Source organism: Cebus imitator, unplaced genomic scaffold (genome assembly GCF_001604975.1).
Source record: "Cebus imitator isolate Cc_AM_T3 unplaced genomic scaffold, Cebus_imitator-1.0 Scaffold391, whole genome shotgun sequence".
Taxonomy (NCBI): Eukaryota; Metazoa; Chordata; class Mammalia; order Primates; family Cebidae; genus Cebus; species Cebus imitator.
Window position 1 is genome coordinate 197689 of NW_016107706.1, and position 27063 is coordinate 224751.

At 42.2% G+C, this 27063-nt stretch overlaps 1 protein-coding gene across 4 annotated transcripts in view; it reads right to left on the bottom strand.

Moving 5' to 3' along the window:
* Positions 1-27063, bottom strand: part of LOC108289080 (myosin VIIA and Rab interacting protein) — a 209767-nt gene that overhangs the window by 141093 nt on the left and 41611 nt on the right. Inside the window, exon 1 of one of the 4 annotated variants that reach the window (XM_037731278.1) lies at positions 8830-9050. The exons of the other annotated variants lie outside the window; for them this stretch is intronic. The gene's annotated coding sequence lies outside the window, so the exon portion shown is untranslated. Of the gene's footprint in view, positions 1-8829; positions 9051-27063 lie in introns of those variants that run through there. 4 annotated transcript variants of the gene reach the window in all.

Consider the following 27063-nt stretch of genomic DNA (forward strand, 5'->3'; position numbering starts at 1 on the left):
GCGATGGCTCTGGGCTCATCTGTTCCCATCTCTACAGGATTTTGCCCCAAATTCCTCCCCCTCTGTCTTACATTGTTGACTCCACCCTCTCAACTGGCACCTTCTCATCATCATGAACTTGACTAAGTCTCTCTCTCATCAGTTAAAAATGATCATACAAAAGCCTCAATCCTCTCTCACTCACTATATTTCCCTCTTGCTTTAAGGTGTAGGTTTGATTATTATTCAGGTGTGGTGAGGCCAATAGATTGGAAGATGATTGCTATTGAAAAGATAGTTCATTACTCACAGATCCCAAGAGAAAGGGCCATACTGTGCCACACAGGGCCACAGGGGGAAGCACCAGCGTTGGTCAAGAGACAGAGTGAGGGGAAAAAGTGGGTAATAACCTTTATTGTGGTTTCAATGGGAAGGAACAGATGAGAAAGAGGAAACTGACTTAGTTTGAATAATTTCAGCAGGCTCTGGGGTAAAGGGGTTGTCTCTAACTATCTGGTATCCGGCCCTGGGGTGATTAGGGCAAGGGAACAATGGCCTTGAATGTGAGTGCTCCATGGAGAAAGTGGTGGGGTGTGGGCGCTGCACACGTTGGTTTGCATTTGAAAGGCATACCCATATGTGAGCCATTTACTATCTCTAGGAATTGGCAGTCTCTCCAGGGCAGCAAGTCAAAGCATGGACTGCAGAAACCAGGACAATCTTATTGCTCACAATTGCAACTTTAACTTCTGCACTTCGCACTCCCTCCTTCAATAATCCAGTGTTCAATCTTCTGAAATTGCTCTTCCCAAGACCTTCTAAATCAAAGGGTCGCTTTGCTGGTCTTAGTTTCTTTGTTGTTTCAGCCCACAGTTTTAGGTGTTTAACCTCTTCGTTGTTTCTGAAGTGTGCTGCTTCCTTTGGCTGCCACAATACACTGACTTCCATAATGCTGGTTTCCCTTCTGTCCCTCACTGTTCCTTCTCCATTTCAGCCTTTTGTAAAGACTCCTCTTCCTCTGCCCATCTGTTGAATATCAGCACTCCCAGACCTGCATATCTGCACTTGCACAATATGAGTAGAGTGACCCCAGGGTCATGCCTGTGGTGCCAGCTGACATCTCTTCTCTGCAAGACCCCTAAAGACCCCATCAGCCCTGCTCATTGGATACTCCCACTTCTGTCTCCCAGCTCCCACACAACGTGCCTCAAATTATAAACTTTTTTCACACAAGCCGGTTGTAGTCCTTCATCCTAAACTTCAGTGACTGCCATCTTTGACTCGCCCTTTCTTTCTTTCTCACCAACACCGCTACTCAAAACTCAGTGCTGCAGCTTTTCTCTCCTGCATGTTGGCTGAAACTATGCTACGACTTCATGTCCTCTGCTAACACTTCATATCCTTTGCTAACACTTGGATCACTACAAAAAGGTTTCTAATTAGCCTGCTTACCCAGCCTCTCTCTCTCTATGCTAACGTCAGAATGGCCATTCTCAAATGTGGGACACTGATGCAATTGGTTTTGCATTTTAGAAAGATGACTCCCCATTAACTTGGGATAATGGCAGAAGTTTTGTGGTGGCATTCCCTTCTGAGTCTGTAATTTGTGTCTCTCCCTTAGCCTCATCTCCCATCATCTTGGCATTAGACCTTGTATAAAGTATCTGTCAATTCTGGAAGGAGCTTGTCAGCATGACTTCAAAGGCAGTCAGTTAGTTTAGCATCTTGTACAGATATCTGGAATGTTTTTTTGATCCTTGCCCGTAACATTACTTTGGATTGTAATTCTACTGGCCTTGATGCTTTCAGTTAGCTTTGTTGAGGGATACCTATAATTTTTGCTCTGGCCAGAGACATCATTAGGTCTAAAGACCACGGGCCTTACACCTGCTGTTTCTTCTGCTTCCCTCTTTCAGCCAGCCCAACTCCTACTCCTTATCTGATTCAGTCTAGTGCTGAGCTGTGTCAATAAGACCTCCAAGATCAGCCCCCTCTATGCTCTCATAGTCTCCACTGCTGATTCCTATTAAGGTATTTATTAAGCCATATTGAAATTTCCTGTTTTCTGTCTTTTATATAACTTTATGGCAAGACCAGCAGCATAATTTATAGGGCCCAGTGAAAAATTAAATTCAGGGTCCCTTGTTGAAAATTAGAGTCTCAAGACAACAACAGCAGAGTATTAAACCACACTCAAGGCCATCAAGTGACTGCAATCCATGAAGCTGGCCCTACTTACAAGACAGAGACTGTCATGTTCTCTGTTATAGCCCCAGTGCCTGGCCTGGTGCCTGGTCCCCAGCAGGTCTTCAATAACTATTTGCAGAACTTATGAATAGGGCAATATGTAGGCATCACAATTGGCTGCCCTCACCATTCAAGTTTTTAAAAAGTTGAGTGCACAGGTTGCAATAGTAGCATAATCTACGGATAAAGCACATAGAGAGTGGTAAACATATCAATTATCATCTTATATGTCAATAGATTTAGCTTCTATTTAATAGACAGACGCTTGAAAAATAGTGAAGTCAATATCCAATTATATGCTGTTGATAAGAGCATATCAAAAAAGTCATAGAGAAAATTAAAAATGAAAACAAGGCCAGAGAGCATCAAGTGGACACAAAGAAAAAAGGAGGGCAAATCAGACAAAACAAGATTCAGGAAAAATCCATTAAATAACATGGATGATTATGTTTCCAGTGATAAAAAGGAATAATATAAATTTGAAAATATAATAGGCTGAATAACTAAATTTACATATATAATAACATCTGTTTGAAAAACAAAGATAAATTAAAAAAAAACATAGTGGGGGACTTTAAAAGCTCTCTCACTCCTCAATGGACCAAACACACAATTTTAAATAAGCACAGAAAGAAAGTGGATACTGTTAGCTTGATTGAAATACCTATGAAAGAATGTATAAAATTCAATACCTCTGAAACAGAAAGGGCACATTTTCTCCCAAATATGCAAGAAATATTTAGAAAAATGAATCACATCCCAGCAGCCATAAACAAACAAAAAATACTATTTAGGCAAAATTCTCTGACTGTACAGAAGCTGGCATTATTAACAAACACATAAACATACAAATTCAAACGACTTGCACATCAGATCTCCGTATCCCACAAAACAAAAATTATTCTTAAATAACTCTTCTGTCCAAGAAGAAATAACAAATCTAATTATGCTGTTGAGTTTCCTGCAATTTTGTATTCTTTTCACATGTAGGTGAGACTGGTCTTGGGAGCCTGAGGAAGGGAAGGGGGATGTGTCTGTGTTAAGATTGTTTTGTTAACCTGGATATTCACTTTATTATTGTTACTTAAGCTATACAAATACATATTATATACTCTTTGGTATGTGATATAGTTTGGATCTGTGTCCCCACCCAAATCTCATGTTCAGCTGTAATCCCCAGAACTGGAGGTGGGGCCTGGTGGGAAGTGACTGGATCATAGGGTAAAGTTCTCATAAATGGTTTAGTATCATTCCCCTTGGTACTTGATATGGCTTGGCTGTGTCCCCACCCAAATCTCATCTTGAATTGTAATCCCCATAATCCCCACGTGCCTAGGGAGAGACCTGGTGGGAGGCGATTGGATCATGGAGGCAGTTTCCCCCATGCTGTTCTTGTGATAGTGAGTTCTCACAAAATCTGATGGTTTTATAAAGGGCTCTTGCCCCTTGACACCTCACTGGTCTCTCTCTGCTGCCATGTGAAGGTCCTTGCTTCCCCTTTGCCTTCCACGATGATTGTAAGTTTCCTAAGGTCTCCCCAGCCATGTAGAACTGTGAGTCAATTAAATCTCTTTCCTTTATAAATTACCCAGTCATGGGTATTTCTTTATAGCAGTGTGAGAATGGACTAATACAGTACTGTATAGTGGGTGAGTTCTCACAAGATCTGGTTGTTTACAAGTGTGTGGCACCTCTTCTCTCTTAGTCCTGCTCTTGCCAAATAAGATGCCTACTCCAGCTTTGCCTTCCCATGAGTAAAAGCTCCCTGAGGCCTCCCCAGAAGCAGATGCCACCATACTTCCTGTACAGCCTGCAGAACCATAAGCCAATTAAATCTCTTTTCTTTATCAATTACCCAGTCTCAGGTATTTCTTTATAGCAATGCAAGAATGGACTTATTTAACAACTTAAAAATTTTACTTTAAGGCAGAAAAATATTAACCACAATTTAGTAGCTGGCTCAGCTGGGAAGCATTTATATAGACATAATAGCATTTATACAGATATAATAATGTAAATGTGGCTTTACTGAAAGGTATGGGAATGGGAAGTGAGGGAGGATGAGGTGGAAGAGGCTAAATTCTTGTATAACAGATAATGCCTAAAACTAAATAATTAGCAAGGAACAATACAGGCAACCTATATAGATATACATCTTGCACCTACATAGAGGAAAATGTTGTCATGAAAATCAGTGAAAGAGTTAAAATGGTTTTGGGCAGTGGGGTGGGGCTGAGAGAAGAGGGATGGAAAAAAAGAGAAGAAAAAGAAAATGTGAAAAAGTTGAAAGACTTTTTTTTTTTTAAAAAAACAAGTGACTCCTTAAGCACTGTGCAAATATATCTTTAGTAAATATAACAATGTAAAAATAAAGCACAGTATAAGTTGTCTTATTATCAAGAACAATATACGCATTCAAGACAAGTTTAGAAACTAATGTTATAAGATCATCTATTTGTGACTTGGATTAAAAATCTCACTGACAGAATTATGTACGTGTAGACTAAAAATAACTCAGACGGAAATGCACCTGCTGTGCCAGGAAAACTGTGTTACATGACTCAGAGTGGGTCTGATGATGATGAGAATGTTGACACTGAAGATACAAACAAAGAGTTTGAGTAAAACTGGTTCATGAAATGAGAAAAGAAAAATGACAACAGTTTTCAATTAATATATGACTATACATAATGAATGACTTTAGAAGTGTGCCTGTCACTATATTAGTAGACATTGATTATTCCACCTATACCTCTAAAAGTTTAGGTATCAAAGATGGACATAAGAATTCTACTTTTGTTCATCTTCTCATTGAGAAAATGGAGAATATTATTTGGGGTGACTTTAAATTCTAGCAAAAAATGGTTTATGTTTTGAGTTTCTGGAAGTTCTTTCTAAGTATGACACTAAAAGTAGGAACCATAAAATAAACATTGAGATATATTATCTTACTAAAATTTAAAACTACCACAGACATGGTATTTAAAAAATGACAATACCTAGAAGTGGCCACTATGTAGCCCAACAGGCATTCTCCTGCACATGGGGTTTGAACTGATCTTTTCTTTCAGGAGAGAGACTTGGTGGTATGCATCAAGAATCCAATCAAAGTACTTACAGGTATTTAGACTTATATACAAAGATGTGCACAAAGCAGTTCTTCATAGTGAGTCATAAAAGTAGTTATAAAATTATATAACTAATAATAGGGTATTGCTTAGTAAGGCTTAAAGTATATCTTTACCATATATTATGATGGCATGCTATAAACATTCTAGAAATTATTTTTACATAAAAACATTGCTCTGTAGGAAAAGTTACTAGATAATTCCTGCCAATTAATAACCCAATTTTACATCAAAATTTTCTCTTTGGTGTTTTCCTAATTTACCACCTGTTCTTCTGTGGCCAGAGTTTATCTTCACAATACAAACGAAAAACATTCACTCCCTTTCTGACCCCAAGGTTCCCAAGATTCTGAGTGTGTACATTAGAGAAAGTTCACAGGTGTTCTGCCATTTCATTTGGGTCTTAAAGTGTATGTAGCACTCTCTTGAGGCAGGCAGTGGCGCAAGGGTGCCCAGGCAGAGAAAATGCTATCTTAAAAGTCTTGGTGAGCTTAAAGTACAGGCAGGGAGGAAGGCAGAAAGCAGGCCAACCACTGCTGTGAAAAGCACATATACCACATATACCAGGTGGGCACATTGTGGGAAGTGTTTTGACAGGCAAGTCGGAGCCAGATGCTGAAGGCCTTGAATGTAATATTCAGAGGTTGATGGAGAATCCTGCAAAGTTTTAGAGCAGAAAGATGACAATAGTGATATACTGCAGGTTTCTGGATGTCACCTCAAGTGACACTGATTTTCAATCTTCTGCTTGTGACACATTAGTGGGTCAAGACCATCACTGAAAACACACAAACAACTTAAATAGAAACACCTGAGTGCTTAGCCCGTAGAAGGGGTTAGTACTGTTTTGCCAAACTTTTGCTCTTCTGTATAGTTTCATTTGTAGGAGTGTGTAGGTATCTGCCTCTTCGATTGTGAGGTTAAATGGAACTTCTTAATATGGGTCAAAATAAGTTTGCAATCCATTGCTGAATCCCCTATCAGGCCTCACTCAGCACCATCCTTCTCCAGGGTGTACATGCCTAACTCTGAGATGCCAGAGGTAACCCTCTTGGCTGCTAGAGAGAAATCACATCTTGTATCACTTCTACAACCTGACATTGTTGTTGCAGTTTCCCAGGGACATCCTCATCTGGCCCAAATGCCACCACTGGAACCAGGAGTAAAGGATTGGGCTTCCACTTGAACAAGGCAAATTAAACCTGCACATTTACCTATATTCTCTCCTAAATCTCATTAAAATACAAATAAGATACAAAAGTCAAAACTCCTATGTGGCCACAGCAATAACATCTGGGAAGCTGGAAAGCAGGTGAAGCATAAGCAATAACTCAACACCCTGAAGAAGCTAAATCCTAATGTTGCAGTGGGGAGCCTGATTCACATATCAGAGCCCCATCAAGGCTCAGGAATTATAAGCATCAGTTACCTTTGGAAGTGAGAATGCAGGTAGATGAAATATTTGGCCTCCAGGTCACCTTTTATTTTGTGTTTAGGCAGGAGACTTCCCTCATTCATCTCAGCAGAAGACTTGAGGTTTACTCCTTAGAAAGGCTAGCAAAAAGGGACTCTGAGACCAGGGCTTCAGGCACATTCAAGGGCAAGGGCACCCACAGGAAACATATAAGTAAGTACTGGGTTTGGCCTTGGACCCCATCTGTCACTGGGTGCCCCTGAACTAGCAGACCTACATTCCCAGTAGGAGACTGGAGCATTCCTCTCTGGGGAAACTAACCAGCTCTAAAGAAAAAGGCTTGGTGACAGTTTTCCCAGTAAATAGTCCAGCCAGATCATCCTAGGCTGAAGCCAACCAGTCAATAAGCTCTACTAAGGCCCACTGACCCCCAAATCAGCTTTCAGTGCACCACTTTTAAAGATAAACTGCCAGTCCTGGGTCATTGGCTTCCTGAGCAAAGTCGCTATAGTTGAAGACAAATACCAAAACAAACAGAATAAACACAGTCAAAGGAGAAAAAAACTTCAAAATATATTAAGAGAATATATTGCAGGTATGAGGCAACAGCATTACATAGTAAAGGGAATAGATAAACAAAAATAACTCTCAAAAAATTATTGTGTAAATTAAGCACTTGATAGGATTGATGATAAAATTGAGGAAATTTTCCAGAAAACAGGACAAAGAGAGGAAAAAAGATGAAAAAAGAAAACTAGATAATTAATCTTGGAGGTTTAGCATCTTCACTCGGAAGAAACAAAGAAATGGAAGAAATAAAATAATCAAAGATGTAATTGAAGAAAGTTTCTCAAGCCTGAAAAGCTATCCAGAATGAAATGGGTCTCCAAGAGCTCACATACAGTGTCAGAAATAAAGACCCAAAGGAAAGCACACTGGTGAAATTTTATAACATTGAGACCAAAGGAAAGATCCTAGAAACTTTCAAAGAGGGGAAAAAGCCACATACAAAGGATCAAATATCAGAATGACTCAATAGCAACAGCAGAAACCTGCCTTTTATTCTTATAATAATAAAACACTGAAAACTGATGTAACAAAGACTACATTGTAGATATACTGGGAGAATGGAGGAAAGGGGGATGTGAATATGTTGAGGAGGATGGAGGTACTGAAAACAAAACCTTTTCATAGAAGAAAATAAAGGTATAAACTCTAAGAACAAAAAGGTTAAGAATACTACTTAGAAATTTGGAGGTAGATATTGAAACAAACTAAAAGCTGAAAGTGGTGTATAAGTAGCGCAGATGGGGTGGAATGGGGTGAGGAGCTATTTTTTCTTTTCACTAAATCAAAAGGATTATTTGATGTTTTAAAGTCTATACATTCATGAATTAAAATACAGCTAAGTAAGTAAGAATGAAGTCCTTGGATCTTTCAGGACCCTAAGAAATCTCGTAATGTCCCTCCTGGGTAATGGATATAGTATCATGCTGTGGACTCTTTGTGAAATCCAAGCTTACACAGTGAAATTTCCTAGAACATATATGTCTCATCAGTTACTGCTCAAAAAACATGTATGTTGGGTTAGCTTGAAGTAAGTCAATGTTCTTAAGCTCACCCATGACTTTCCCCCTCCCTGTTGGAATAAACTAAGAAGTTCAGCCCCAGCTTCAGAGATAGCACATCTGCAGTGAAGGCAGCCACAGCTACAACCCTCACCACATCAGGTTTCTGTTTTATCAATAAAAGAATAAAATTCTACCTGTTTTTGTAAAGCAGTCAATAAGAGAGGAGAAATATTTTCTCCACCTATATTGTTGAAATAGAGCGAATGGTTTAAAATGTTCTTCCTTTATGATTTATTTCTTAATGTTTGCACAGATATTCATAAGCAAAATGCTAAAAGGTGCACAAAATAGGACAAAATTGACTTAATTCTATTGCAAAACATCAATGAAAACAATCAGACAATGTATAATGAAAGATTATAGTACCTAATCAATAATAGCAAATTTTGAAATAAAGGACAAGTCAACGTTGCTTAATTATTAAAATTACCGTAACCGATGGCTTTCTTTCTGCCAAGCTCTTCCACTCAGATTTAGCTCACATGTCTTGAGAAATAATTAAATGCCAGGACACAGAGGATAGAGCTCCAAAATCTTTACTCTATGTCCTCATGGCCAGAAAAGCCCAAAGACAGAGGATAAGCCAGGTAGTCTTCTTAGGAAAAGACACAGAGTTCTGGGTGAAAAGCAATACCAGAGTGAAGGAACGGCTCGTTTCTATTACCAGCTTCAGAAGGGAGGTGACAGAGAGCTGTGAAATCTCAGACAACCACGCTGAGAAAAACCCATCAACACATGTGCAACAGGGAGGGAGAGGCACCAAACCTCATTTAAAGCTGTCCAGTTTAATACAATATGTAGGGGAAATATTACATGAATTTTTACTTTTTTTTTTTTTCACTTTCTTGCTTTGTAAATTCAAGATCCTGTGATACGGAAAAACCAAAGACATGGTTTTATCATGTGCTTTCTTGTCAGTCACAGACTATGAGGTTTGCTTTGGATAAATGTTCTTAACACAAACATGCTTCAAAGAGCAGCAAGAGACTGGACAGACGGAAGGGAACAATTGAAAGAGAAATTTCAGGGGATCTTTCTCTGGGCAGGGCAAATTGGTGCACTCCCCATGGTATAAGACAAGCTTGAGAGTGTGTGTATATCTATGTTTGGCCCCATTGATGTTGACTCCGGTGCACGTATAAACATGTACTATGATGGAGAGTACGTGACCACTTCCTAGCCCCATGACCACAGGAAAATTATTTTGCTTCTATGAACCTCAATATCTTTATTTGTTCTAATGGTTATAATTCTCACCTACACCCTGATTTCATAAATTTGTTGAAAGGACCTAAAGATATCATGCTGGTACTCTATCAGATTATAATGTTTTGCATATTATAGTGCTCAAATATTAGCGCCCTCTCATCTGCAAAGTACTGTTACTAATATGCATAATGTTTTTCTCAGATCACTTAAATCATGAAGAAACTATCTCAAAAGAGGAAGAAACACATTAGCTTTTTGTAAACATAGGCACTTTCTTGAAATGTGCTTCCTGCAACACCCATCCTCTTCTGATTTGGGTCCCCCTCCCTTCTACATAGGCAGGGCAAAATCAGGTGGTCACCAGAAAGAAAGTTGTACAGGAATAACTGGTTGATTGTCTAGTGCAGTTCCAAATGCCAGTTCTCAGCTGTGCCAATCTGTTTTCTATCCAAAACCAGATAGATTTTTCAGACAAAATTTTATTCTGATGCTGAATGAAACAAACATGAGATCTTGACTTGAAATTCCTAATCAAATGTACACACACAGACACACACACACACACACACACACACTCTCTCTCTCTCTCTCTTTATAATATATGCCTGGAGACAGATGTTTGTTTTGTATTTTTGCAAATGATTGTAAAATGTCAATAATAATCCCAGATATTGCTATAGGTCATTTTGCCTCTGATCTAAGACAGACAGACGACAGACAGACAGACACACACACACACACACACACACACACACAGAGTGAGAGAGACAGAGAGATACACACATCCAGAAGAAAAGGGGACAGAATATTTGATTAGAAAAATTGAGAAAGAGAAGGGACAGAACATTTGATCAGAACGAATAAGCATATGCCTTTATTGTGAAGAGGTTGGCAGCACTAGCTTTCCTCTGTGAGTATGCATGCATGATTCAGAATATTCATGCAGACCCAGGGCACTTTGCTTACGGAGCAACACTGTTTATGTAGAACTTAGTTAGAAAGGGATCTGCAGATAAACAGAGAGTGTTAAAGAGGGAAGAAAAAAAATCAGCCCTTTCTTGCCCACTGCCAACTAACTACAGCCGCTACCAATCGGTCCCTCTTTTCCAGACAAACGCACACATGCAAAATTCTGCTCACACTTTTATGGAATGTATTGCATTACAAATGGGTTCTCACCACATATGCAGGATATACATGAAGACTTGGAAAAGGTGAATGCCTCATTCCTTTTCAGACAAAAATCAATGGCCTTACTTCTTAAAAAAAACTAAAGGAATTTATATTCAGCAAATAAAACACAATGTTAATGCACTCCTACTTAAATATAAATATCAAAAAGGCTGCAATTGCTGTTTGACTTGAAGAACAAGTTAAAATCATGGAATGGTCTCTGATGAGGCCCAACATAGGTCATCCAAGCTGCTAATCCATTTTGACTCTTCATTTTGATGGTGAAAGTGCTAATGACTCTGATTTACATGGGAGTGTAGTACTAAACCTGGATCAGAGTATCTGGGGTTGCTTTGACACAGAGGAGCAGATGAGGAACACCAGATGTCTCTAACACTCTTTCATCTGAATTCCTGTGGCAACACTTCATTCTCGTTAAGTCACTGAGCTCATTTTCCACCCCTGCTGTCCATTTTGTCAATGGGGGATCACAAGTACCCCTTCCAGTGTCCAAATAGCTCGAACGCACAGGATGACCAAATGGGTTCTGCAGCATTTCCATGCCTCTGAAGATTTCTGCCTACAGAGACACTCAGGAGACGCTGAGCTCTGGTATCACCCTGTGGGACACTTCCTCAGGAATGGAAATTGTGCACATTTGTTCCCAATCCCCACCTCCAGAGTGGGAGCCTGGCCAAAGATCTCGTGCGTGTGGGTGGAGGAAGGGGTGTTTTAATTTTAACATTACCCACCACGGTGGACTTTAGGGCTTTGAATAGAAAGATCTACTCCATCTGTATATAGCCAGAAATATCTCCCAAGAGAAGGCTTGAATAAATTGCTTTGAGAGGGGGCTTTTTTTTTTTTCCTAACAAAATTAAAAACCTGACCAAGATTCAACTGAGCACCTTAGAACCCACTCTTTGGAAAGCCCATAGACTTCTGAACTCTTTTTGAGGGCACTGTAGTTCAGAGGATAAGAATGCCAACCCTGGAGCCAGCATACTTGGATATGAATCCTGGCTCTGACTTCCTTGCTGTGAGATCATGGGCAAGTTACTTGATCTCTCTTTCCTTAGTTTCTGCTTTTGTAAAATGGGTAAAGTATATCTGCCTCATGGAGTTGTTGTGAGGGTAGCTGAGTGCTTCAAACAGTAAAGGAGGTGGCTCTCAATAATTTTAGTTATTATACAGAAAAGCAATTAATTTCCTATTCCCATAAGCTTTTCTCTTTTTTCAGTCATGGTTGGTTTCATTTGAAAAGGCAGTGAGTCAATGCCTAGTGTTCACTGAAGAAGTCAAAAGCCTCCATGGCAACAGAGGAGCCTTTTTCTGAGTTGCTGGCAGGGCTGCTGATAGCCAGGCAAGCTGATGCAGAAGGCGAGGAGTTAGGACCCACGGGCGGAGCGTTTTGCTTCACCCAAACAGTAAACTAGGGGCTTTGCCAAATAGCACAAGCTTTGCCAAACTACATCTCAGAGTGCCCAGATTTTTCTTACAGTTGTTATTTTGCCTGGTAAAGAAAGTTTTCATTATTTCAAAGATGCTGATGCCTTTGCCCATTGCCACATTGTGATCCATGCTGCTCTGAGATTCCCTGGGGAATCTGCCAGGCTAGACCCCACTGCTTAGGCTGCTCTCATAGCAGCTCCCCTGGGGCTGGTCCAGGTATCCCTCCACGGAGTCCTCTGCATAACAATATGCAGGAATTCTGGCCTGGGGCGGCCATTCCTGTATCCAGAGCCGAAACAGATCCATTAAAAATGATCTACTTCTTTGGTCATTTTGCTGTGGTTGCGGGGAGTCAAACTCATGCACCCAAAATCACCCGCACACACAGGTCCCTACATTGATTTATGAGGCTACCTTTGCCACATGCTGAATTTGACTTTATCCTCACAGCACCTCTGCTGCTACACAGTGAGGATCCAGGACGTGTGAGATGCACTTCAAGTGAGAAGGGAGACACGAGAAAATATTACCCTACAGGTCCAGAGAGCCGGGTCTCATCCCCACTGCTATTGCAGTGGCTGTGTGACTGTGCCCAGGTCACTCCCTTTTTTTGACCACAGCCCTCTCATCTGAGGCACTCTGTGAGAGCGCAAGACTGCTCTCTGAGGATGGAACACCAGTTTAGGATTTGACTGCCATCTGGGGTATATGTAGAGGTAGAATGGCCTGAGAAAACCTACGAAGGCCAACTTTTGAAGGAACAGCAGACAGACATGGTCGGAAAGCTCAGGGTTGGGGGAGTGGGTGCCGGAGCCTGGGGGAGGGGGAGATGGTGGAGTGCTATGGTACGGAGTGTGAAGGGTGAGTGTGTGTGTGTGAGAGAGAGTGGCTATATCATGGATGTGTATGTTACAGAAACGGGGATGTATGTGTGAGAAAAAAAGATGGGGAGAGGGAAGGCACTGAGGTGGTAGGAGAAGGAGAAGGAGGGGAGGACAAGTGGGAGAGAGCAGAGGGAGAAAGGAGGAGGAGAGAAGAGGATCTGTGCAGTATGCAGGAAAGATGTGTGTGAGAGCACACAGCGTGAAAGACGGAGATTGGAGAGAGGGAGGAAGGGCAGAATTAAGGGAGAGAGAGATGGCAATGTTGGTGAGTGTCAGCTGTGTGTGAGTGCACGTCTGCATGTGGGGCTTCTGCGTGTGCAGTGGCTGTGTAGAGGCTGGAGAAGTGCACACAGCCCCGCCCATACATTTCTCAGAAACCTCCCTGAGCTCCCTGGAGAAGCATCAATAGGGGCTTTGGGAAGTTCTCCCCCGCCCCCGCCCTCCGACTGCCTATAAAACAAGGCTGTCTTCTCAGAGTGTGAAGACAGAGGATCAGGACCCTCCCCTAGGGTCCTGCCCCTCTTTTCAGGGCGAGGCTTGTGGGCTCTGAGTGTCTGGAAGTCTGACCCTAAGCTGGATGTGCCAGTCACACATTAGCTGGGGGTTCTCAGAGCAGCAAAACCTGTGAAGGCAGCAGCTAGAAGTGGACTCACCCTCTTTGCTTAAGGAAGAAGGATGCCATGATCTGTTTACAGTGCCAGACCTGGCAGTCTTCCCTGAAGGGCCCTGAGAAATTGGGAGGAATCCTAAACAGCCCCAATAAAACCCCATGCTTGTTTGCTGGCTCTGGGTCTCTTCTTTGGCCTCTTGAATGTGGTGCCTTCCCTTCTGAGGTTAATAGGGAGGAGTACAGCACAACAGGGCCAGAGGTACCAGCCCTAGGCTTCAGCTCCCTGGGAGATTCTGGGAGAGAATCATTACTGAGTATAAATCTGTGATGTACCAAAGGATTCTGGAGCACCTGGAACATGAAGTCCATCAGCAGACTAAACTCCTGTGATGGGAGCACCCAAGACAGACTAGCTTCTGGAAGTTGTTGGTAGTAACCTCAAGTTCCCAGGTAATTGGAGTGAGATGGTAGAAAAGATTTTGGATTTCAGAGCCAAATTAACTGTTTCAAATCCAAGCTCAGTGCTTTATTAGCTGTGTAACTTGGAGCAGGCAAAAACTTCCCTCAGCTCATCTCCTACCATGTAAATAGAGGCCAACGCCTAACTTGCCGGCTTTATGGGGATTTGTTGAGCTAATGTATACGACATACTTGACACCCAGGAAGTGTACCGTAACTTTAAAACCTTTTGCCTTCCCTTCACAGGGCTGTGGATGACCAACCTGAGCCACATGTTAAAAGAGGAACCCTAGACAGCCCCAAGCACTGCCCAAACCATCTCAGAGGAAAGCCCTGGACTTCTCCTGAATGCCCATCCGTCAGCTTAAGGGCCTGCCTGGCTGGGGTGAGGGATTTAAGGAGGCATAGCTATTCCTTACACGTTCACCTGGGTGAGGGATTTAAGGAGGCATAGCTATTCCTTACAGTGTGGGTGAATGCCTTTCCCAGCCCTTCCTGGCAGTTGCTGTTGTTATCAGGGAAAAGGGAGGGAGCCCAGGGAGCATGCAGAACAGCCAGGGAGACATCTTGGGGGCTTTAGGGTGTTGACCATGAACAAGCAGCAAAAACTTTAGGCAGGGTCTCTGAATTAAGAGTTAGTGGCAGTTTCAAAAGCTCAAGGGCTGACTTGGAGCTCCAGATGTACCTCCCTTCACAGTCATCCAGTGAGAGGGGCTCTGTGCCTTCAGAACAAGCACAGACTGGCAGGGGGGGAAAAAGAAGGTAAACACACGCTGCAGAAGAGACACTTCAGGACAGAGTCCATTTCAAGGCTTACAGAGCCTCTGACAAGCAATTTATAGCTTGTGAAATGTATTCTAATGTGTCTCTTTGCAATATCATCTCTTTCCATGCAAATTCAATACTTGGCACCATTACCAGGGAGTAGAAAATGAAGACTTCTTTGGGCAATTTTAGTACAGAAATGCGCCTTCTGGGAGGTTCTGGGAAGAGGAAGAGATAATTGAGACAGAGCATTTATCTTCTTTGAATTCTCCCTCAACCCACCCGGCCCCTGATGCAGCTTGGACAAGAATCCTGCAGTCTAATTGGTAGATCAGACGCATTATTAGATGCGAGAATTAGAAGTGACAAGCAAAACACCCTGTTGCCATGATGCGAATACTCATTAAATCATTCCTGTCTAGTATTTCAGATAAAATACAGGCCAGCTAAGAATATACTCAGCAAGTGTCTGCAAAAGTATGTGCTTAGTGATTTTGATTAGACAATAGGAGGTCTGGGGTGTTTGTGATTTGCCATATAACCATTAAATTTACTATTGCAGAAAAACACCATATTCTTTAATTTAAAAAAATTGGCTCATACTATAAGGAAAGGTTATACAAAGGTGAAGCATCTGGCCAGGAAGCCCAAAATGTGGGTCTCCTTGTCATAGCCAGACCCTCTTCTACCCTAACCTCTCAGTTAATAGTTGACCCCCTGAGTGGTCCAGTGGGTATATCCCCAGGAGAACAGGTCAGTGGGCCCGACCAAGGCTGTAATTGAGGCTCCAGAACCACAGAGTAGTGGTGAACACAGAGTGGGACTTTGGCTGGCTCAGCTCTCTGATGTGCAGAGGACCGCTTCCTGCTGAGGGCTGCTGCCTTTCTATGGCAGGTGCCACATGTGCTCGCTTACCTGGAAGCACACATATGGACCTCCAGAAGTCCACACCCAAGAAACCATGACTGAAAGAAAGAAAAGGGATCCTCTGCTTCTTGAAGATTCATCTCTGTTCCACCTGCATGTTGGAGGAGACAGTCTACTTAAGGCTCCATAGCCCAACATACTACAGTACAACTCAACACTGTATGTCCTCGATAGCCATGCAGAAAACATACACCAAGTAGAAGTAGGACACTACTACTGAGGGAAGGAAGGCACAGAAACACATGTGGCATAAAATGTCAGCTTTTATTGGCTTTTTATTTCTGAAAGATATTCTAAAATAGCCCTTGGCAGAGAAATGCATAAGCCAGGAGGTTTGTCAGACAACTGGTTAAAAATGAATGAAGCTGGTCATCTGAGTTAGGGTTTTCTTTCTTAAAACTGAACCCTATGCTGTAATACTTCCAGCTGACTTGCCCTTGGAGGCTAAGTAGCCATCCTTTAGCAGAAATGGTGATGGGTGAAAATCCAGCTGGCCAAAAAGGAAGGAGGGTTCCTTCAAGGACTTCAGCCTCACACCCCACACCAGATGGGTCAGTTGTCATATGCAAAGGCAAAGTCCTCCACTGGCCCTTCCTTTCCTCTTTTCCCCAGCTATCTTAAGGAGTCCCGATGCTTTCCAATTCCAAGGGCATGGAAATACCTGAACACAATCATACCCTTCACAACTCTGGTGAATCTCAGCACAGAGCACCTGTCCAGCTCCTCACCAGCCAGCACCTGGACCTCTGAGGAATGTGCCACAGGGCTCCAGGAGCATTGACATCTTCACAGGTGAGGCCCAGAAAGATGAGGGATTTTGCACAAGGTCTCAAAGGTCACCATGCAAGAAAAATGTCTGAACAGAAATAAAACTGAACATGTTGGTTATTCTTGATGATATTTAGAATGCAACAAGTACTCATGGAGTGTTTTTCAGCATCCAGTAACACCATACTAGATATAATAACTCATAAGAGAGACTTTCCCAAGGTCAAAAATAAAAGGATTGAGAGAAGCACTTTTACATTATTCGTAGAGGTATATGCAGTGCAGGGTGTGACTTTGCTTGACCTTTTCCCACTGAAACAGAATCACTGGCTTTTGCATATCCACATTTACCTTGGCCTAAAGGCCGTGTACACAATTTTGAAGAAGAAAATAGAAATGTATAGTAAATGGTTTTCAGAAAAGCAAATGTAATTCTGCATGAACGATCCATTACCAAGGCCATTATACTATCATAAGCCAGCAACATCCAGCAGAGAGAGGCCCTTCTCTTGGAACTAACATATAAAAGCTTTATGATAATGATTATGTTCCTGAAAACCTCAGAAAAGCATTTTATAAAGCCTCATGTCTCCTTTTCGCCTTTGTTTGTTTTTGGCTCTTATTTGAGTTGATTTTTTTGAGCCTCAGAGAAAGCCAATAAACACGTCCAGCATTTAGGCACAGCATATCCAGGAATCCCACTCCACTGCTATGTGACTACTCTCCTGCCTCATGCCTGGAAGAACCTGCAGGGAAAGCCACCAAGCCTACAGATGGCTTCAAGGGGTGCAAGTGAAAAAGGATGGTGTTCTAACAACCTCTGTAGGCATCAATTTCTTCAGGTACAAAATTGAAATAATGGCTTCACGCATCTAATGGATAGTTGAAAGTTTAAAACAACATAATGCAAGCAAAAATGCTTCTTAAACTTAAGTGCTTAATAAGGAAAGACTGAATGCTTCTTAATAACTTAGAGCCCAGTTTGGGATAAATCTGACAGTCAGATGCCTACTTTCCCCATCCTACACTTCCTCCTGTTACCTAGTACCTCCTGTGCACAAGCGAGTAGTCACATAGCAGTAAAACTAGACTCCTAGATGTGGTGTACAGCAGAGGGCTCCCAGGCCCTCACACTCATGCATTACCCGCCCTACAAACCACTGCTTTCTGGGGCTGCCCCCCTGGGAATGACACTGGCATCTACGAAGGTGCTCAAGCTGCAGTCACTCCTGACTCCTCCCTCCCCTACGCCTCCACATGCCTAGCTCTCTCAGATCTGCCTGTGTCTTACCATTCCTCTGGTTACCACCAAGTCCAAGTCCTCATACCCTGCCATGGATCACTAGGTGGCCTCCTTCCTGACTTCCTGCCTCCATGCAGCAGCCAGAACCATTGTCCTAGAAATGTGAATCTCCTTGTGTCCATGTGTTCTCACTGTTCAACACCCTTGGGGATTGGGGGGCTAAGGAAGGGATAGCAGGGGATGGGGGGATTGGGGAGGACTAACAGGAGAAATACCTAATGTACATGACGGGGGGATGGATGCAGCAAACCACCATGGCACGTGTATACCTATGTAACAAAACTGCACATTCTGCACATGTACCCTGGTACTTAAAGTATAACTAAAAAACAAAAAAACATGAATCTGAGCATGCCAGCCTCTGCCAAAACCATCTAATGGCTATCCTTTGTTCTCAAGATAATCCTACCCACTACCAGGGCTCAGAAAGCCCTCTGGGGCTGGGCCCTACACTCCTTCCCAGCTACAGGCTCCAGTCATAGAGACCAGCCTTGGTTTCCTGGCTCACATACACAAGGGCCTCTGCACTGCCTGCCGGGTACCCTCCCAGCACCAGCACTAGCTCTGTAGGGTTGGGACTGATAGTTTTCGGTCTCCCATACTAGACTCTGATGTTCTGAAGGGTAGGAGCCTCATTTGTTCAGGGCTGTGTCTTTAACTCACTCAGTTACTGGAAAGCCAGGAATTGTTACCCTAACATATCCTGAATGTTCACCAGTTTTTCTTCATTCATCCAGCTGATACTGGCTCGATTCCTGATTTTCCAGTAACTGAATGATCCCCAACTCTGTTCCTTAGAGTTGTGTTGACTGATCCTTCAGCTTCTGTTCTGAGCTCCAGCCCTGCTCTAGGTTCTGAGCCAGTTCTGACTAAAACAAGGAGTGTAGTTTCCCAAGAACCACAACCATCTGAACAACTGAGAAAAAAATTCTGAGTTTTGCAGACTAGTAAAGACTGATGAGTTCCAACATGTCTCCCCTCCCCTCCTACCCCTACTTGCTGACAATCAAAGCAGGTGCCAAAAGTCTTGGGGACCACTGCTGTCTTCCCACAGCATCACTGCTTGCTTATTGGTTCCCAGGTCAACCAGCCTTGGCCTGGGTCTCATTCTTTGTGGCTGCCTAACTTTTTCTGCACAGAGCCTGGCACTTCTGCCAGCCTCCTTCCCAGTGGCTGGGTCTTGATCCCCCTCCCTTTTATAGCATAGGGCTTCCGGTCTGTCCCCACTTACAGACAAACACAAGACAATAGTGTAGTGAGGCACAGGCATCTTTGTGCCTCAGCGGAGGCATCGCCATCTGCCAGCTGGTCACAGAAAAAGTGATAATCCCTAGCACAGTTTCCAATCTGAATTTTCCTATTGTTTCTTGGAAACACTCTGCTCCACCCTAGTCAGTGGTATGCTGAAGCAGGCTTGTTCTGGATCCAGAGAACTCTCTGTGTGTATTTTTCCCCAACTCTGCATTCAGTAATGGCATGATGGAAGCTTAACAATGTACAAGGTAGTAGTATTTACATTGTGAAAATTGGCAAACACTACAAATCAAAACTTTCTTTTCCCCATGAGAGCGAGTTAAACGTTGGTTAGCATGCCACTGATCACAGACCAGCCCTCTTGCTTTGGCTTTTTAACCTATCACATTCCCACTGGACAAATGCCCTCTGTAATAGAACTAAAGCCTGGTTTCTCATAACACGCTCCCTTCTTGAAGCAGACATTGCGCTATGTATTCTTTGTTCTGTTGATCTACTCACCCATCTCACTTCCCAGTGATAACAATAACAATGACAGCAATCACAATAGGTAGCGTCTGCCAGTGCTGAGTCCTGTCCAGGCACAGGACTGAGCCCCTCGCATGTGCCTCTCACTGAATCTCATCCACAGCAGTATGAGGCTGGGACTGTTACACTCATCTGACTGAGGAGAAAGTGCGGCTTTGGAGCTTTGTCCATGGGCAGCTGGGGCTGGTGTCAGAATCCATACTAACTCAGCCATACCACCTCCTCATCATAGCCACACTGGGTCACTTGCCCCGCTTATTCTTGAGACCTATCTCCAAGGGGACAATTGTATCTTCGTGCATGTCCAGCAACAGTTGCTGTGGTAATATGTTTGTCCACACAGCAATGGCATGAGAGGGGTTAATTGATAATGGCTTCTGGCATATTTTGAATTCTGCAATCACCCCCAGCATTGTCTTGGTCATAGGGCATGGCGCTGGCTTTCCCTGTTCCTACCCCAGAGCTCTGAATGCCAACCAGCTTCAATGTCTAGCCCGAGATCCACTTGCTGCTATGTACTACCTGCTGGAATGTAGGGGGCCACAGCTGTCAAAACCATTTCTCTGAACCTAGATCTGGAAATCAGAAGCACCCACCATTCATCAGAAGTCCCCTGCAATAGGTACTGAGGTACCTCATTTATTCCTCCTAGCATCTCTCTGAACCAGCATTATCTCTGATGGACAGTGGAACTGGAAAGCAGAAAGTTAGTAAGGGGCTGAGCTGGATTTGAGCCTGGCATCCTGAGGACAGGTTTGACATTCTTTCTGCAACACCAAAGGTCCTGAGTGTGAGGCAGAAGGCAGGCGTCTAAGCAGCCAGGGAAGCCAACTCGCACTGCGTGTCCTGGCACCAGCCCCAGAGCACAAAGATCCACCCTAGTGGCTCTCACCTGGAGTCCTAGGCTAAGCTACGGCCCCTCCTGTGTTGGGGGAGCCTGACTAAAGTGCGAAACCCTCTGTACCACAGTCTTCCCAAATCTCCAAAGGCAGCCTCTACAGAGGGAAAAGCAAGTTCTTTAACTATGTTTTAAAGTGGCTGCCAAGAGTAGCTCAGGTTACTTATGGAATCATATCCATTCCTTCTGGCTAGTTCTGGAACACCTGGTTTGAGAGGACTTTTCAGACAGTCAGAAATTATTGTCATGGAGTCTGGACTGGGGCTCTGCTGAGAAGATGTAGAACTTTCCAAAAATTTGTAAGAATTTTCCCAGATTTTGAAAATTCTTCAGCAGTTTCTTTTGCTACTGTTTCTTCTGGTTCTCATTCCTTTGTTCCTCTCTTCCTTGTCTTCCTGAGGCTTAGACATGTTTTGGGATCCCATCCTAATTTACTCATAGGGTTTTTGTAGTGGTTGCTCTCGGTATTATAACATATATCTGTCCCTTATCACAGTCTATTGTGTGCACATTTTTCCACTTTAAGTGAAGTATGGACACCTTATTTTCATTTAGGTTCCTTTGCCTTCCCACTTTTCCATACAATTGTCTTGAATGTCACATGGTGTTATAATTTCAGTCACCAAATATGATTTACAAAACTCATGAGGAGAGAGATAGTCTATCGTATGTACCCATATTTTTACTCTTTCCATTGCTACTTATTCCTTCCTTCCTTTCTTCTTCCTTCTTGAGGACATTATAAGCCTTTTCGATTGTTTCCTTACCCACTAATTCCTAAGTACTCCCTTGCTGGGGCTACTCTGATCCAAGATTCCTTCTTTTACCATTTCCTCCCTGAGGAACTTCTTTAGCTACTTTTAAAAAATATATCTTCTGGCTGGGCATAGTGACTCATGCCTGTAATCCCAGCACTTTGGGAGGCTGAGGCGGGGGATCACCTGAGGTCAGGATGGCCAATATGGTGAAACCCTGTATCTACTAAAAATGCAAAAATTAGCCAGGTGCAGTAGTGAGCTCCTGTAATCCCAGTTACTTGGGAGGCTGAGGCAGGAGAATCACTTGAGCCCGGGAGGCAGGGGTTGCAGTGAGCTGAGATCGTGCCACTGCACTCCAGCCTGGGCGACACAGTGAGACTCCATCTCAAAATATATATATATATATATATATATATATATATAATATATACACACACATATATATTATATATATATATATATAAAATATATATACTACATTATATTATATATATAAAATAATATAATATATATTTTAATATATATTACACATATATGTAATATACTTGCCAATGACAAACTTTTAGTTTTCCTTCTTCGGAGAATGTCTTGATTTCTCTTTCGTTCTTGAAGGAATGTTCCCCTAGATAAGGAATTCACAGTTGACCATGCTTTTCTTTCAGTACTTAACAAATACTGTTCCACTTCCTTATGGCCTCTGTGATTTCAAATAAGGAGCTTTGCTGTCACCCTCATTGACCTTTCCCTGTAAGTAATACATTGTTTCTATGTGCTTTCAATTTTTTTTTCTTTAGTTTTTAGACATTTATTATTATTTGTCTTGGTATAGGTCTGAATGTATATGGTTTTCTATGTTGTGTACCAGGTCTGGTATCTAGGGAGTCTAAAACGCAGAGACTCTTTTCTGATAAGTCAGTATTCTTCTCTTTGCCTCTTACCACCTATACTGTGCTTTACTATTACAGAAGATGGAAATTAAGATGAAGAGAAGGGGAAAGAGGAAGAAGGAGGAATAAGGAAGGAAGCAATCTTAGCCACGCAGGGCCTCTAAGACTGTGCTTCTTTCCTTCTGGCCTCTAACAGTGACAAACTTGACTTTGCCTAACCAGCTCCCCACTTCTTCAAGAGGAATTGTAATGCCACATCTGTCATCCCTACTGTCTGAATGAAGACTCACTCACAGCACTGGACCTTTTCAGCATTCCCCGAATGGAATCACTCAATAATCTCCTTGCCCCTTTTCTAGGCCATGAGCTCTACGGACATGGAGTTAGGCCTGTTCTGTTCATGTCTGACTCCCTAATGCTAGAACCCAGTACACAGCAGCCTCTCATTAAATAGGTGTTGAACTAATGACTACATTCCTGTGAGCTCCCTAATAAGCTAGCAAGAGATTTTGTTTTCTAATCTTGGCTAAACTCAAATGTCTATTAAATGTAAGGTAATGCTCAGCTTCTTTAAATTGGGGTCCCCACTCAAATGATCCAATATTATTCTGGACTATTTTATGGGTAGAAGCCTTGATTTTAATCTGATTTTATCTTATTGTCTTAATATAGAAAGAGTTATGGGACCATTTCCCAAAATTTATCTGCAAAAGAAATGCAGTTGACTTCCTGAGCATCAAAATGAAAAGTGTATCCATTACACTTGCCATTTCCTTCATGATTAGGAGGCCAGTTTCAAGATGGCGAAAAAGTTTCTGTTTTTGTTTTTCCTCAGCCACTGTAATTAACAATAAGATTTATGCTTTAAATAATCTGCTAACTAGGCTCTAATTAGAATTGTGAAGTTCCTGAGTTCTATGCCTAATGATCACAGGAAAAGCACACAGAACACTAAATACTAGAGAGATAAATTGCTGATTTCTAGCCCAGAAAATAAATAATCTTGGAGTTCATCATTTTGGTCAATTAAATATAAATTGACTAAGCCACTAATGAAAAACAATATATTAAAAAAACAGGTGTGTGAAATTTTGAATGTGATCAATTGAATGTAGACTTCTCAGAGTGACAGGGAGCATGGATTTCAGCCACCAGCTCCTGCAGTGGTGAGGTTTATAAATGCCAGGCTGACTCCATATCTTGGCTCTTGTGAGTAATGCTGTGATGAACATGAGAGTGCAGGTATCTCTTCGACACACCAATTTCAAATCCCTTGGATATATATCCAGATGTGGAATTGCTTGATCACATGGTAGTTCTATTTTTAGTTTTTTGAGAAACCGCCATGTAATTTTCCATAATGGCTATCCTAAATTACATTCCTACCAACAGTGTACAAGGGTTCTCTTTCCTCCACATCCTTGCCAACACTTGTTTTCTTTTGTCTTCTTGATAATGGCCATTTGATAAAGATAATGTAATACACACACATAATGAATGCTATTCAGCCTTAAAAACGAAGAAAATTCTGTCATTTGCAACAACATGGATGATCCTGGAGGACATCATGCTAAGTGAAAGAAGTCAGCACAGAAAGACGAATACTACATGACCTTGCTCAAACATGGATTATAAAACAGTAGAACTCAGAGAAGCAGAGAGCAGAAGCAGAGATGTTGGTCAAAGGGTACATGGTGTTTCAGTCAGACAGAGGGAATACATTTCTGAGAATCATTACACAACATGTTGACTATGGCTAATAATACATTGTGCATTTCAAAATTTCTAAGAGAATAAATTTCAAATGTTCTCACCACAAAAAATGGTAATTATATGAGGTGATAGATATACTAATTAGCTTCATTTAATTATTTTTCTTTGTGTACATATGTCATAACATCACATTGTTAGGTTGCCATTAAAAGTAATGGCAAAAACCACATAGGATAGGTTATATAGCAGATTAAACACAACTTGACAGAGAATTAGTAAAATGAAGAGCAGATGCAAATAAATGTTCCAAAATGCAGTGCAGAGAGCCAAAGTTAAAAAAGAAATATATAGGAATTCCGAACTTGTAGGTAACTAATAACTTGACCTCAAAATGTATAAAGCATAAACAGACAAAATTGCAAAGGGAAATAGAAAAATCTATTATTGTGGCAGATTTTGAAATGCCTCTCTTAGTAATTGATATAACAAACAGGCAAATAATGAGCAAGACTACAGAAGATTTGAGTAGCACAATATCAATCTTGATATAAAGATCATACATAAGACACTGTGCTCAAAAATTCATGAATATATATTCTCTTCAAGTACCTGTAAAATACCTAGGAAAGCTGACCATAACATGGGCAGGTTAAGTCTAAATAAATTTCAAAGGAGTGGTATCATACAGGAACAGTCTCTAAGCACAGTGCAATTAAGTTTGAAATCAATAGCAAAAAGACAATTAGAGAAACCTCATATTTTGTTAATTTAAAAATGTGTTTTTAGGTAACACATGGGTCAAAGAAAAAAATCAAACTAGAAATTTAGAATACTGAGAATTGAATGATGATAAAATGACTATATGTCTAGTTACTATGATATATAGAGAAGCATTTAGTGAGAAAAAAAGAAAGACTGAAAATAAATAAGCAAGGCCTCTATCATCAGAAACTAGACAAAGAAGAGTAGAAAAAGCCCAAAGAAAGTATATGAAAGAAAAAAAAAAGGGGACAATCCAAGATGGCCGTTTAGGAACAGTTCAGGATTGCAGCTCCCAGTGAAAGCACAGAAGGTGAGTGGATGCCGCTTTTTTATTGCCCACAGACTGGGAAATTCCCAGAGGAACCCTACAGGTCACCAGCGTGGCTGTTTCGGCCAGTGTGGCTGTGTCGGTCGGCACGGCTGCTTTGCCCTGGGCGGCTGCTTTGTCAGCGCTCCGGTGCAGTGGTTCTCTGTACAAAATACACTGGTCTGGGTGCGCTTTTGGCTGGCAATTGGAGCCATGGGAAGTCGCCCATTCATCTGTTTAAAAAGGGGACTGAACAGGGAACCAGGACAGTAGATTCCAGGGCAAAAAAAAAGCGCCACGAATCTCAGTGCCGCTGTTTAAGCCAGCGCAGTGAGTCGCCACATGGGAAAACACACAGATCCTGGCGCCTCTTCAACAGGCAACTGAAACACCAACTTAAAAAAAAAAAAAAGGCTCTGAGGCAGGGAGCCAGGCAATCAGGCTTGGCTGGTCCCACCCCCACTAAAGAACAGCAATCAGAAACTCTCTGGATTGAGAGTTTCACAGCAAGCGCAGCTGAACCCGGGATGGTCCACCTCTGTGGGGGAGGAGTGTCTGCCATTACTGAGGCACTCCAAAACTAAGGAGGTAGTCAGCCAATGCTGAGGCAGCCCGCCGTTGCCAAGGCAACCCTCCACTACTGAGGCAGCCTGCTGTTGCGAAGGCAACCTGCCACTACAGAGAGAGTCCGCCATAACAGAGGTGGGCCACCATTGCCAAGGCAGTTCTAACTACACCCATATAAACAGGACTGCAGGGAGCTTCACTAGGCAGCTGAGCGGAGCCCACAGCAGCTCAGCAAAGCCTCTACAGGCAGACAGTGACTAGGCTGCCTCCTTGCTGGGCAGGGCAGCTCTGAAGGAGAAAAAAAAAAAAGAAGGCAGCAGCACAACGGAAACTCATAAATAAAGCCCTAAATCCCTGGGACAGAGCACCTGGGAACAAAAAGCGGTTTATGAGTTCTGCTGCAGCAGACCTAAACGTACCTGCCCAGCAGCTCTGAATGAACAAAGGAGCTCACAGCTCAGCATTTGAGCTCCTATAAAGAACAGACTGTCTCCCCAAGCAGCTCCCTGACCCCTGTATATCCAAAGAGCCACCTCATAAGGAGAGATCAGACTGACACTTGGCGGTTATTCTTCTGGGACAAAGATAGCAGAAGAAGAAAACTGGTAGCAACCCTTACTGTTCTGCAGCTGCTGCAGGTGATCCCCAGGCAAGCAGGGCTTGAAGTGGACCTCAGCAGACCTACAGCAGAGGGGCCAGACTGTTAGAAGGAAAACTAAGAAACAGAAATAACCTCATCATCAACAAACAGAAAGTCCACTAAGAGACCCAATCTGAAAGCCAGCAACTACAAAGACAACAGGTGGATAAATCCATAAAGATGGGAAGAAACCAGTGCAAAAAGGATGAAAACACCTGAAACCAGAACACCTCTCCTCCTATAAGGGATGACAACTCCTCACCAGCAAGGGAACAAGGTTGGATGGAGAACGAGTATGATGAAATGACAGAATCAGACTTCAGAAGGTGGGTAGTAAGAAACTTCTGTGAACTTAAAGAACATGTTCTAACCCAATGCAAAGAAACTAATAACCTTGAAAAAAGATTTGATGAAATGCTAACGAGAATGGACAAAATAGAAAGGAATATAAGTGAATTGATGGAGCCAAAAAATGCAACATGAGAACTTCGCGAAGCATGCACAAGTATCGACAGCCGAATTGACCAAGCAGAAGAAAGGATATCAGAGGTCGAAGATCAACTCAAGGAAATAAAACAGGAAGGCAAGAATAGAGAAAAAAGGGTAAAAAGGAATGAACAAAGTCTCCAAGAAATGTGAGACTATGTGAAAAGACCTAATCTACGTTTGATAGGTGTACCTGAATGCGACGAAGAGAATGAATCCAAGCTGGAAAATACTCTTCAGGATATTATCCAGGAAAACTTCTCCAACCTAGCAAGGCAGGCCAATATTCAAGTCCAGGAAATATAGAGAACACC